Below are 12,937 nucleotides of genomic sequence, written 5' to 3'. Positions count from 1 at the left end.
ATGCTTATTTAAATAATTTTGCTAATTTAAAAAAATGACAGTAATAATTATACGTTGATCTAAGTTAAAAAAAAAACTGAAAACTTCATTTACACAAGAAATGCGATGTTTTACATAACATATGTAATAATAATAATAATCCATGGCACTACAGCCCATGAAGGGCTGAGATTGACCAGCTGGCTGCTGGCCTCACGCCCACATGCCGAAGCAGAGGTGAACGATTATCCAACCAGAATGGAGGTATTGTGTAGTTAGCACAATGATCCCCCCAGCTGTTATAGCTGGCTTTCGCAACCGGATTTCGCTACCTATTGTAGCTTCCAAAGTGCATCACGATGCTGGGTGGGCACTGAAATTTCATGAGAAAATTTCTTCCCCCATGAGGACTCGAACCAGTGCACATTCTGTAATGCAAGTCCTAGGCAGAATGCCTTAGACCATAATGCCACGGCGCAGGACACATAACATATAGCACTAATAAATAATGAGTACAATATTCTCTGAATGCAATGTTCTTAATTTTATTTCATGTAGGATACAGCACTATAATTGGACTGGAATGGTCCGAAATGCAGTTTGAGACAAAATTTTATTTAGACTTTAATGTTCCAATTAAAAATAATTATGACTTTACCTTTCAGTATAAATAACCTAATCCTAGCTGTAGATTTATCAGAAAAATGGTACTGATTTTTTTTTAATTGGATTCATTATTTGCGCGAATTTCAGTTTATTAGTAGGCTTCCATTAAATAGGAAGTTTAGAAAAAGGTTGAGTGAGACACCAGCAGTCCAGCACTATGCAGGCAGGCAGAGAACATGCTGTGTTAGAAGAAGGTGGAGTTACTCTCAAAACACTCCAAGCTAGTCAGATTTCAGTGTCATCAATTTAAATTCTTCCTCTCTGTATATTATTTTTCAAACTCAGTACAGGTTGATATAATTGCCAATTTTGTAATTATGGATATGGGTTTATAGCTGTTTGAGAATTATTTTAAGCAGGATAAACTGATTCTTTTTCTATTCAAGTTATAGAAATATTACGGTTATAACTTATTAACGTTTGTTTAGCATTTTTTATTTTGGAAAGAGAACTGCCATGGTAGAACATGTGCTACTTGTAAAGTTCGTTTGTTCAATTATCAGTTTGTGTGAAGTTTGATAAGTGTTTTAAGAAAATAATATAGTTAAAGTGGTTGAATAAAGATAGAAGAGAAGATATTGACAGTTTTGATGAAAAAGCTAACAAGAAGAAGATATGCGAAGATAATGTTAATAACATGGCCCACATGGGATTGTCAATGGTGAGTGTAGAAACCAAGCTGGCTACGGCTTTTTATGGTCATGTAAGTGAATGTGAAATAAACGAAACAGAGAATAAAAGTGAAACTTCTAACCAAGGCAAAGAGTGACTTAAATCCTGATTGTTGATCTGAACAATATAATTAATTTAAGAAAGCAAATGACAAATTTGGTTATTATAGGAAAATTAGGAAAGTACAGCAAAGGAGCTTTAGAAAGAAATTATTTCAACATAAGAATTCAGATTCTCATAAAAAACAGAATATGATAAATATCAGCTTCTAAGAAAATATTAGAAGAGGGAGTAGATAAAATAAGTAAAGAAATGTGTGAAACCACAATAAGAATTTCCGCACTGTTTATTATAAACTATCAAAGATCAACTGATTTTCCTATATAGTTGCTGAAGTTCAGGAATTAATGGTTTGAACATGGGTAGGGTGTTACAGTTTAATCTTGCTAGTTATGACTCAACAGTGAGTAAAACAGCACTTTTAGTACTCTGTTTAAGATGTGCCATGTCAGTTGATTCTCCAGTAGACATTTTCTTTTGGAATCTGGTAGAATTAAAGAATCTATTTTATCCAGTTTAATATGCCATGATCTTGGTGAGAATTATCTGAAAGAAAATTTGGTGAACTTTGCTTGATATAGGGCTCCAGTTACACTAGACCAGTAGTGTCAGAGTTGTAAGCTCCGAAACCGGTTGTGGTGCTAGAGACGTCCATTCAGAGCGTGAACTTGCTTATGTCTGTGGAAGCACCGGAGCACGCAATGAGTTATAGTGGAGCGCTCCGCTCCGTTTAGGCTGTGTCTGACAACGCTGCACTAGACAGAAAAAATGATGTCTTACATTTGGAAGAAATGCTAGTTCATGATATTAGGGCTGTTGTTCAAGGTGTTTGTTAACTTTCATTTCTTTTTTGACAAACTCTGTTCAGTCTACAACATGTCTCCCAAAAATTCAATACAACTCAATCAGTGTGCAGCATCCTTACACGAAAGACTTCTCAAATTAGGTAAAATTTGTACTATTAGGTGGATTGACTCAAGTTTGAGAACTGTGAAATCTGTATGGAAAAGCTGCAAAGCTCTAGCACACCACTTTTAAGAAGCATCAGTTGAAACTGCAAGAAATATAAGGGAATGGGCAAAATATTCTGGCCTGTACAAAATTCTTGCATCTTGCATATTTGTACTAAATTTGTGAATAATACGTCACATATTCATTATGTGAGGTCTCGCCATCCTCATTGAATATTATCACGACTACTATGAAGTAGTCAATGTGTATTATCACCATTAATTCGAGAATAATGTTGGATGCTCTTACTGATCTCTCGAATTTATCCTTGACTCTTGAGAAAAAGAAAATCACTCTTCAAGACAGAGACAGGGCTAGAAAGTGCTGTATAGAATTCTGTAATCCATGATATCATCTCCAAGTCCCTACGAAAAACATAGTAAAATGACCACAGAAATGAAAGTTTTCAGAGGAACTGAATTACATGAAAGTCATCATGTTAGAATTCACATGAGTCAATTCTTCAAAAGCTTAGCTGAAAACCTAAGGGTGAGGTTATGTGAAAATGTAAGTCAAGCTTCAAATGTTCCTTCAAAGAACCATAATGTAATGAGCAAATAAATTTATTTGTAAATGATCTAGCACTTGTTAATACTAAACTCTGGCATCCTGGGACTGATATTACTTGTGGTGATAGAAGTGTGAGCAAACTTTGCGATATTTTTTGTTTGCCAGACAAGTGACTTCATAACTGCTTTCTGTGAATTTATTGACTGTAACACTGAAACACACGAACTAAAAATTTTAAAACAATCGACACTTTACCAATATCAACATCATTAACACAATGAACTAAGTTATATCAAGGAAGAGAAATGCTTTCCTAGTCTCTTGGGCAATTGGATTATATTCATGAGGCATACATCCATATGTACAGTCATGGTTGCAAGATGGATGACGAAATGCAAATGAAATAGCTTGACAGCCAGGAAAGAGGTTACATACGAGACAATCTGAAGCCTCTGAAATAGATTGCAGAATGAGATCTACGTAACTTTTTTTCAACTACAGCACTGGTCTCACGAAGTGCACACCTCTAAAGTCGAGGATTTCATAGAAGACGAAACCAGTAACATCAATTTGTGAACTGAATGCTTTGGGAGATCTAGTATTGACAGAACTTTAATGATTACTGATGCTACTTCAAAATATTTTACACTGGATTATGTATTCGTTTTCACCTGGATACTACTTTCGTTATACAAGAATAACAGTCATCTTCGTGATTTTGTGATCATACAACCATAGAGACAACAAAGGTTAAGGCTTAAATTTTTCGTGAAATATCCTTATATGATATATTCAGGCTCAAACATTTTTTAAGTTCACTTTTTATATTTATCTGCCAACTTTGCAGCAGAGATAAAAGGTTTATGTGATGCCAGTAGCACTGCAAATTTTTCTCATTTCGTGTTTCAACATAAGCTAGTAACATATATAACACAAATTATACAGTTAATTCAAACACCAATGACAGGCGTCTTCTATTCATTTGAGATCGAATCGATTAATGCTGTTAAAATAAAAACTGGAACTCAACAGAAAACATACTTTCAGAGACAGTTAGAGTACTAGTCCAGTACTTCAATCCAAAACAACCTGCCACTCGAAAAGTGTTCATATAATTAATCCACTAATCCATAAAATGTTACTAGCAGTTTCTACTACTCTGACAACTGTTCTGATAAATAGAAAGCATGTTACTTGTATTGCGCCAATCCTTAGGAGAGGTAATGAATTTTAGCAATTGTATGGCTGGGTGTATACAGACCGATTATTTAATCCTGACAGCTCAGCGACGTGAAAGAGGGGAAGTAATAGGAGAGGAGTGGGGAGAGTTCCAGAGTAGAGATAAGGGCGAGCAGTCTCAGTACAGCTTAATTGTACTGGAAACATACCACTTTACCGCACACATGACATTCAATCGCTTCGAAGGCAAGCGAGTGAATAACCCATACACTCCTTGGTGTAACTGAATGGACTCGCCCGATCTAGGCGCACATCTCCAGCGACTGTCAGGACTAAATAATCATGCTATACTTGTCTCGAATTATGTCATATACAATATGACTGGGAATTGTTAGGATATCCAAATTCGAAATCATGATTGGAAGAGTGCAAATGAGGGGAGAAGGAGTATTGTGAAGAATATTGTTTGCCACCTCAAAGATATAATAATAATAATAATAATAATAATAATAATAATAATAATAATAATAATAATAATAATAATAATAATAATAATAATAATAATAATAATAATAATAATAATAATAACAATAACAGCAGCAACAATAATCCATGGCACTACAACTCTCTTTAAGCTGTCTGCTGGCCTCACGTGTATGTGCCAAAGCAGAGGTGGACGATCATCCAACTAGAGTTTGAGGTATCATGTGGTTAGCACGATGATCCCCTCAGCTGTTAAAGCTGGCATTCATAACCAGATTTTGCTACCTATTGTAGCTCCCCAAATGCATCACAATGCTAGGTGGGCACCGGTCCCATACACTAGCCGAAATTCTTCTCCCAGGAGGACTCGAACCAGCATGGATTCCGTAATGCGAGTCCTAGGCAGAATGTCTTAGACCACAATGCCACGGCACGGGACCCTCGAAAATTATGCCAATGCATAGTGCTAATGTAGCATTGCATTTAAAGAATATTACACAACTGAATATGGCATGATGCAGTTGGAATTCAAACTGTATGAAAAATTGAGATAGAGTAGAGAAATTTAGATGCTGTATTTGGAATTTGTGCTTAGGTATACACAAAAAATTGCTGTTACATTCCTGAAAGTAAAAATCATATTTACTATTGTCGATTCAAAGTTAAGATGAATACTAGTCCTACTGAAGAGATTAGGAGCCACGTTATATATATTAGCTGTCTGATGAAAAAACCTTCCATTATTACGAATTTTTCTCTGCTTCTTTTTTAATTTAATTGTGATAGCCCTAAAAAGATATATGATAAAATTTTGCTTGCCTCTTATCCTCATCTTTTTGTATCTAAAATAATTAGTTTCCAATTTGAGATTGAAAATTATTCTGTTATGATTGTTTAATATACATAATTTTTGGAAGGATCTTGATACGAATTTTCCACAAGATAATGTGCATCTCATTTGAAGTATGATTGCAACATATTTGAAAATACATTTCTATGCACGAATATTTATCGAAAATGCACAATTCTAGGTTACCTGCATAATATGCTGCTTATATGCAAGATAATGTTACACTTTTTTTAATTAATTGTAATATATTGGTACTAGCCTTTAATGTCAAACTTTTGTGATGAAGCATGCACCTATAGGAAATTGAAACTGGTTGTAATGGTTGTAACATTCTTACAATTTATTTTTGTAGACCTTAATAATTGCACAGGCTTAGTTTCTTCCATTACCTGCTATCTCTTTTCTATTTATGGTTCTTTTTTAGACTTTGTTAGGAAGTATTTGATGCGACTAATTATTTAACCCAGTGGTCATCAGCACTCGCTGAAATGTGCAAAGGGTACGCGGTGTTGTCCCATGTGCACTGTCGTGCAACAGGGAGAGATAGAGAGCATATCCGCTAGCAGCTACGGAGTGCACCCTAGTGTAATGCGTTTTCCGCGGGTAAAGAGACTAGCCCCAGCGTGCTCTGTGCTGACGACCCCTGATTTAACCCAAAAGTAATATGGAACTTCATCTATCTGTATTTCTATCCACATTAACTTTGAACTGGATTTGGAATTTAATTTGGAATACGATTGGTTTTATACATTAATCTGGCTGTTAATTAATCCAAGTGTCAGTTTCATTCTAGCTCTAGCTTTTGTTTTGGTATACCTCATTTTTATGGTTGGGATAAAACATTTGGGGTTGATTACTGCTTTTGCTTCTTATGCACATCCCTAAATGAGAAGTGTATTTAATTTTCATACAGAATGTTGTAAAACTGTGGCTTCACAAGAAAATTTTAGTCGTAATATTGCATTCCAAGGTAACATTAAAAATTGTCTCTTGAACACAATTTAACGTGTGGAATAACATTATATACAACAATATGAGAACTTTAAGTTAATAAATAAGTTGTTGGTTAAGAAAATCGCGAAAGTCAGTCTGTGATTTGTCATTTTTGAGTATGTTTTTATTTTTCATTAATCAAATCTTCAACTGAAAGTTAATTACTGGAATGTTAAGTAACCGTGTTTCAGTAAGATCGAAAATGGTATTTATATTAGTATCTACTCGGAAACTTATGGAATTCGATTTTACTAGCAAACAAATTTTATATGTACCATCCTACAAATGTAAATATTAGTTATACATCACATATGAGAAACACTGATACTATGCTATCCTATATATTTACTTATTCATTCATTCATTCATTCATTCATTCATTCATATTTGTCCAGTCCTTAGACAAATCCTATAAAGTATTCAAAATACCCCGTTTACTGTATATTGTACTCAAATACTCGCTTAATACACTGATTTTTTTTTTTCGTGGGAATTGTTTTTCTGATTCATTTTTATTAATATGTGGAAGAAGTGGAAAATTTTAGTTCCTCGTCTCCACTACTGTCGCCAACCTGAAGAACACTCATTGAACCCTGTACCTGGTGCTTAAGCCTACATACCAGTTCTCACCATTTTGTTACTCCCACTTTCTCATACATCTGGAAATTTTTTCTGGTCAGATTCCAGCTGTCATTACTATAATAATGAAGTGGTTTTAGAGTACAGTTGCTGTGTGTGTAAAACGGAAAGTGCTTTCCATATCAATTAAGTAGGAAATCCTGTGAAACTACATTGACAACACTAGTCTGAATAATAAAAAAAAACAACTTGCTGATTTATTAGTAATCCCATTATCTACATTAAGAACGATAATAGAGAATCGCGATTCAATCACCGCAGTTGCAATTGTTATGAGGATGTGAGCATGGGTAGCAAGAGGACATTGAGAACATTTTTGTTAACTGGCCTAATCATAATCTGTGTCCAGCCATACCTGTGAGTTGGTCTACCATTAAAGAAAATACACGTAAATAGCACACAAATTAAACATTGAATAATCAGCCTCCAGTGGTTGGTTGGACAATTTAGTCAAAGACAAGAATCTTTTATTGCCAGATTTTCGGAGATTTCTACCAGTGAGAGCTACAGTAGTGAGAGACAAAAGGGAGTGCTAACATATGATTTTAAGATACGAATGCTGTTTTATTTTCAATAAATTGTGTATCTTTTCTACTTGGGCATTTGCCTAATACACAGTTTTCTCGAGTTTTCTTGAAGAGTGTTTAACAGGGTTTTACTGTGTGTGGTTATTTTATTGTGCTACTTTCCAGTGTAAAGATTTCATGAGCACTGAAATGTTTTTATCTGCTGAATATACGTGCACACATGCATCCTCACACAGACATAGAATCAATTTTCTGCTTTACATGGTAGTAATACAGACTATAAACAGATAATCAAAATCACAAATAGTACAAAATAAATCTAATTGTGGCTGAAGTTGCCATGAATGAAGTATCTATTTTTATATTTTTTATTGCACAATGTGTTCATGGACACCATATATGAGACTGATTTTTCTTCACTGTATTTCCTGTGTCTAACTTGTTTATTATTTCTGGTTAATCTTCTATTAATAGGACAACTCTTTCACATTTTGAATACATTCCTTTCTACATAAGGTTGTAACAATTAACGAATACAATAGCAACGAGTGAGAGAGTGTGCGTGTCCTCTCTCTTCTTTCCCTCAATTTATGCGAGTGGTCGATCCTTGAAGAGTAATTTGGCGGCTGCAACCTATTTTTATTTCTCTCCAGGCAGGCTCACCTCTGAATGTTTTGAACATTGCGCATAATCGAATTTGCTTTCTCCTGTCTGTGAGTGTGTCCCATTTTAATGTTGAATTATTACGACAATGCTTGAAAGCCCGTTTTTAAATATTTTCCAATGTCTTAATATGTTCTAATCTGTAAGGACCCCAACATGCAGCACCATATTCATTATTGGACGAACTAGTGACTTATATGCAATCTCTTTGGATTTATCAGAGCCTTTTCTTAGTACCCTTATCACAAAGTGTAATGCTTTCCATGCTTTTCCCGGTGTGTCAGTAACATGTTCCCCTCAGCCGAGATCGCTGCTAAAAGTTATGCCTAGGTATTTACACTTGTTAACTTCTGGAATGGTTTCACCTCCTAACAATATAGGATGCGATTATTTTGTTTCTTTTTCTTGTAACACTGACGGCTTTGCTCTTTAGAGAATTTATTTTCATTTTGTTGGCCATTGTCCAGTTGTTTGTTCTATTGAGATCATTCAGAAGAAGAGTAGTATCTTCATAACTTTTTATTTTCCTGTATACAATACAATCATCCGTGAATAAGCGAACCCTGGACAAGATGTTAACTGGCAGATCATTTACAAAAGCCAGGAATAGAAGGGGCCCCCAAGACACTCCCCTGTGGGACTCCGGAAATAATTTCTATTGGACTCGATAATTCCTCCCCCATCCGTATTCTCTGAGTGCTACAAGTTAAAAATTTCTTGATCCACTGGAGTACTCTGAAGTCAACCCCCATTGATTGTAGTTTAACCAAAACTATGTCGTGTGGGACTACATCGATTGCGTGTGAAAAGTCAATAATCACTGCATCTACTTGGCTATTTGAATCTATTCCATCTGCTAAATCCTGACATACAGTTACTAATTGACTCTCATATGAGTAGCCCCCTGAAACCCATGCCGACAATTTGTAACCAAGTTGAATCATTCCAATGCTGCCTTAGGTATGCTGAAATCAAGTGTTCCATCTGTGTGCAAACCACAGAGGTGAGGCTGACTGGTCTGTAATTTTTTGTCTTTGAGCAAGACCCTGACTTATAAATTGGCACTATTATTGCATCTTTCCAATCTCGTGGGACAATACTATTTCTATTGATATTTCAAATATATGCAATACATAGGGAATCATGGCTTCCCCTCCCAATTTTAACAAGTCTCCGGTGATACCATCAGGTCCTACTGATTTATGAGTTTTCAATTTAGAGATCCTTCTCCTCATCTCCCTAGGCTTGATAGAAAACTGACCCGTATTTTCCACAGTAGCTAAGTTAGGTATTATTGCCCTCATTCCAAAAACAGTGGCGTAATAGGAATTTAGTTTTTCTGCTTGTTGTTGTCTTATACAATAAATTGATTGAGGTCATTTTTTAAAAGGAGGCTCGAATAGTTTTCCTTGCGTCATCTCTTCACATATTTATAAAATTCCCCCCCACCCATTTTGTTCACCTTTGAAAAGATTATTTAGGTACAGAGTACAGTATGTAAAAGTTCTCCAATTTTACTAACGGGAATTAAGTTGGGTAGCTATTGATAATTGAGAATGAAGATGAGAGGATAGGCTGCTGTCTTCTCAAGACTAAGTAAGACAACACTTTTTACCTGCCACAGAAGTCAATAATATCGAAAAAGAGAAATCTGCAACCTAAATAATCTGACCCTTGATAATTGACAGCTGACTGTGGATGTGTATTTGCTTGTATGTGTGTGTATGTGTTTGTGTGCACACTCGTATCAGTTTTATTGAAATTGCCTGTGGTGCTTTAATGGGGAAAAATTATTTACATTTTCTTGCCATAATTAGTGATTGAGTATAATGTATATTTCTCATATACATATTTACACACACACAGTCTGATCCATTTAGGAAGACATAAAATAAAATCGCTTAAAAAATTATATCAGGAGTGATATAAAAGTTCTTTTAGTTCCAATATGAAGTTAAAACTCAGGAGTATTGTTATTGCTGTTATGAACAAAAGAAGTAAGATTGTCATTTAGCAACAAATGAATAAACAAAACACCGTTTACTACAAGGCAACTAGTGAAATATGTGTTGTGGTCTGCAAAATTTTAAAGTGTGACATCATTTCAACGTCGTTTTAACAATGCATATGATGTTTGGAGAGCCCCAAATTGCAAGTTAAGGTTAAAGAACCTCACGTCTGAAGAAAGTGAATCTGTATCTGTGAACATGGCATACACTAGTAGCCATAGGCATGTTCTTGTAACTGAAACTGCTGTTAGCACTAGTATGAGAGTAAGTCTCAAGCCAAGAAAAGCTTTGCATGACTGTTTGTAATGTTAGCTATGCCATACACAACTAGTCAACATTATATGAAACTATACCTTCAAGTATTACGTGATGTGAATCTCCGAAAATGGATCACATTTATTTTTCCTGTCACAGCTGCAATAGGAAAACAACGAAAGATGGCAAATCACCTCATTGAGGAAAATAAGTTCGTGAATAACATTTTACATCAACTGTTGAAGTCAGAGTGGCCAATTACATGGAGTCCAAATTCTCCAGAATTAATGTCACCTGATTTCATTGTTCCGAATTTTGTAAAGAATGATGTCTATGCACAGCGACCCAGAGACACTGATACTGATTGATAAAGCAAAGCAAAGCAAAGCAAAGATTGTCTCTGTCTTTGGAAAATCTACCTCTGAGTTGTAAGGTCACATATGGGAGGGCATTTTGTCTCTGACAACAATGAGAAAATGGCACGAGTATTTGAATTTACAGTATCTTAAAACATATGGGCTCTCTTATTCTTGTTGTAGTTATTATTCAGACTTTCTAAGCGTTAATATTAAGCAAGCCATTCAACATTATTCTTTGGCTTTATTTTTTTTTTTTAAATAATGCCAAGCAGATATGAACTCAGCACATCAATCTCTATCACATGGAGCAATTAGTTTTTTTTCGATGAGAAATCATTGTTGACCTGTGTTATTGAAGAAAATCCCACTTCTCTTTATTCTGCTGATGTTATCCTGTAGAAAACTTCGATAATACAGGACATTCACTAATTTTGTAATCAAATAATCATGCAAAGGAACTTTGTGTAAATCGCATAATGAGTGCCTGTATTTAGGAATGTAACATTTACGTAAATGCTGATTTGTTTATTAATTTCCAAACAAACTTAGTATAACTCCTCAGAATTATGCATTCTTCATACCTAATGCTAGGGAGATACAATTGCCTGTACCACTTGAACCTGTCTTCCCTCCCCTCATGCTTCTCATATATCCGCCTGTGCACTGTACACTGCACAATGAAAAGACAACTGCAGAACTAATTTGTGCGACATACACACGCATTATGTGGCTTTGAAGTGGCGTGACATTAGCCAACTGCGTTTCAGCCCACTGTCTCAGTCCAGACCCGAAGAAATACTGTGTACACACACGCACGCACACATACACACACACAGATATGTATTAATAATTTTTAAAAGCATTAAAATCATTATGCTACTCATATTTGACTGTGAAAATGTGTGATGTTTAACATAATTGATTTAGAATGTAATTTCTCATTTCATGCAAAGGGAGCTTTAGCATTAAAAATACTGTACATGTTGCACATAGCAGAATCACTGTTACACATTTCCTGCAGTATGACTATTTTTCACAAATTGTGAATATTATCCAGTTTTCATTGTTCTCCTTTTCCCTGCCTAATAATATCAATCATTCATGTTCATTATTTCGTCATCTAGAGTATGTGCCTTCAGAAATTTTCTTATTATAATTCTCTCTCTCGCGCTCTCTCTCTCTCTCTCGTTCGTCATTTTTTTTGAGGGTATTCATTTAACATTTGTAAGCAGAACCTGTTAGATGATCATAAAGAAAGAAGACCAAAATTAAAATTAAATGCTTATACTTTTGTAATCAGCTGTTAACTGACTTTCCAAACCTTCCTCTATCACAGGAGTATCACAATTTCAGCAAAAATCGCACACATGCATCATTAAAAATAAAACAAATGGTGTCATGAATAAGAAAAAATCAGTCTATTTCTGTTCTACACTATTCAACAAGTCTGATGTTTATTAGCGCCATACATTATGTGTCATATTCCCTTCACGAACAGAAATTTTAAAATGAATAGCATTATTTATCTTCAAGATAGGTATTCATGTCAGGAAAATGGTTTTAAACTGCCTTAACTATCATTTTGCTACTCAGTAATCTGAGAAATGGTAATAAACCAATAACTGAATGAGAATTACATGAGAAACTGAAGTATTTGGAGTAAAAATTCATCATAACCTTTATGTGTACATAAGGCAGTCATTTCCAACTGGCCTAGGTATGGCGTTGAAGCACACTTCTCCTCTAGAAAAGAGGCATGGAGAAACAGTTAGCGCCAAGCTCAGAGCAGTGGCAGATCATGCGTTGTCATAACTACTAGCTCTGTTTGAATGTATAGTAGTGTGTGCAGTGTAGAGAATAAGTAATACACAGAACAGGAAGTAGATGTTGGTTCCTTCGATCATTATGAAGCCAAGATGCAGTGCTGGCCGCCATGTTGAAACCGAGTAAACGAATCTAAATCTGTTTCACTGTCGAAGTTTTATGCAAAAAAATTTTCTTGAAATAATATTAAATTAATATAATCTTCAGCTCCAACTTATGGTACCTGTTAAATTCCTTGAGGTTGGTGTCTACTATGCC

At 35.1% G+C, this 12,937-nt stretch overlaps 1 protein-coding gene across 7 annotated transcripts in view; it reads left to right on the top strand.

Annotated features, from left to right (window-relative positions):
* The window catches only part of LOC138707697 (lysine-specific demethylase 4C-like), a 141,321-nt gene that overhangs the window by 78,830 nt on the left and 49,554 nt on the right, over nt 1–12,937 (top strand). The window lies entirely within an intron of this gene.

The sequence above is a fragment of the Periplaneta americana genome, chromosome 10 (assembly GCF_040183065.1).
Source record: "Periplaneta americana isolate PAMFEO1 chromosome 10, P.americana_PAMFEO1_priV1, whole genome shotgun sequence".
NCBI lineage: Eukaryota > Metazoa > Arthropoda > Insecta > Blattodea > Blattidae > Periplaneta > Periplaneta americana.
The sequence above is the reverse complement of the archived record's forward strand: the minus strand, read 5'-3'. Positions and strand labels throughout refer to the sequence as shown.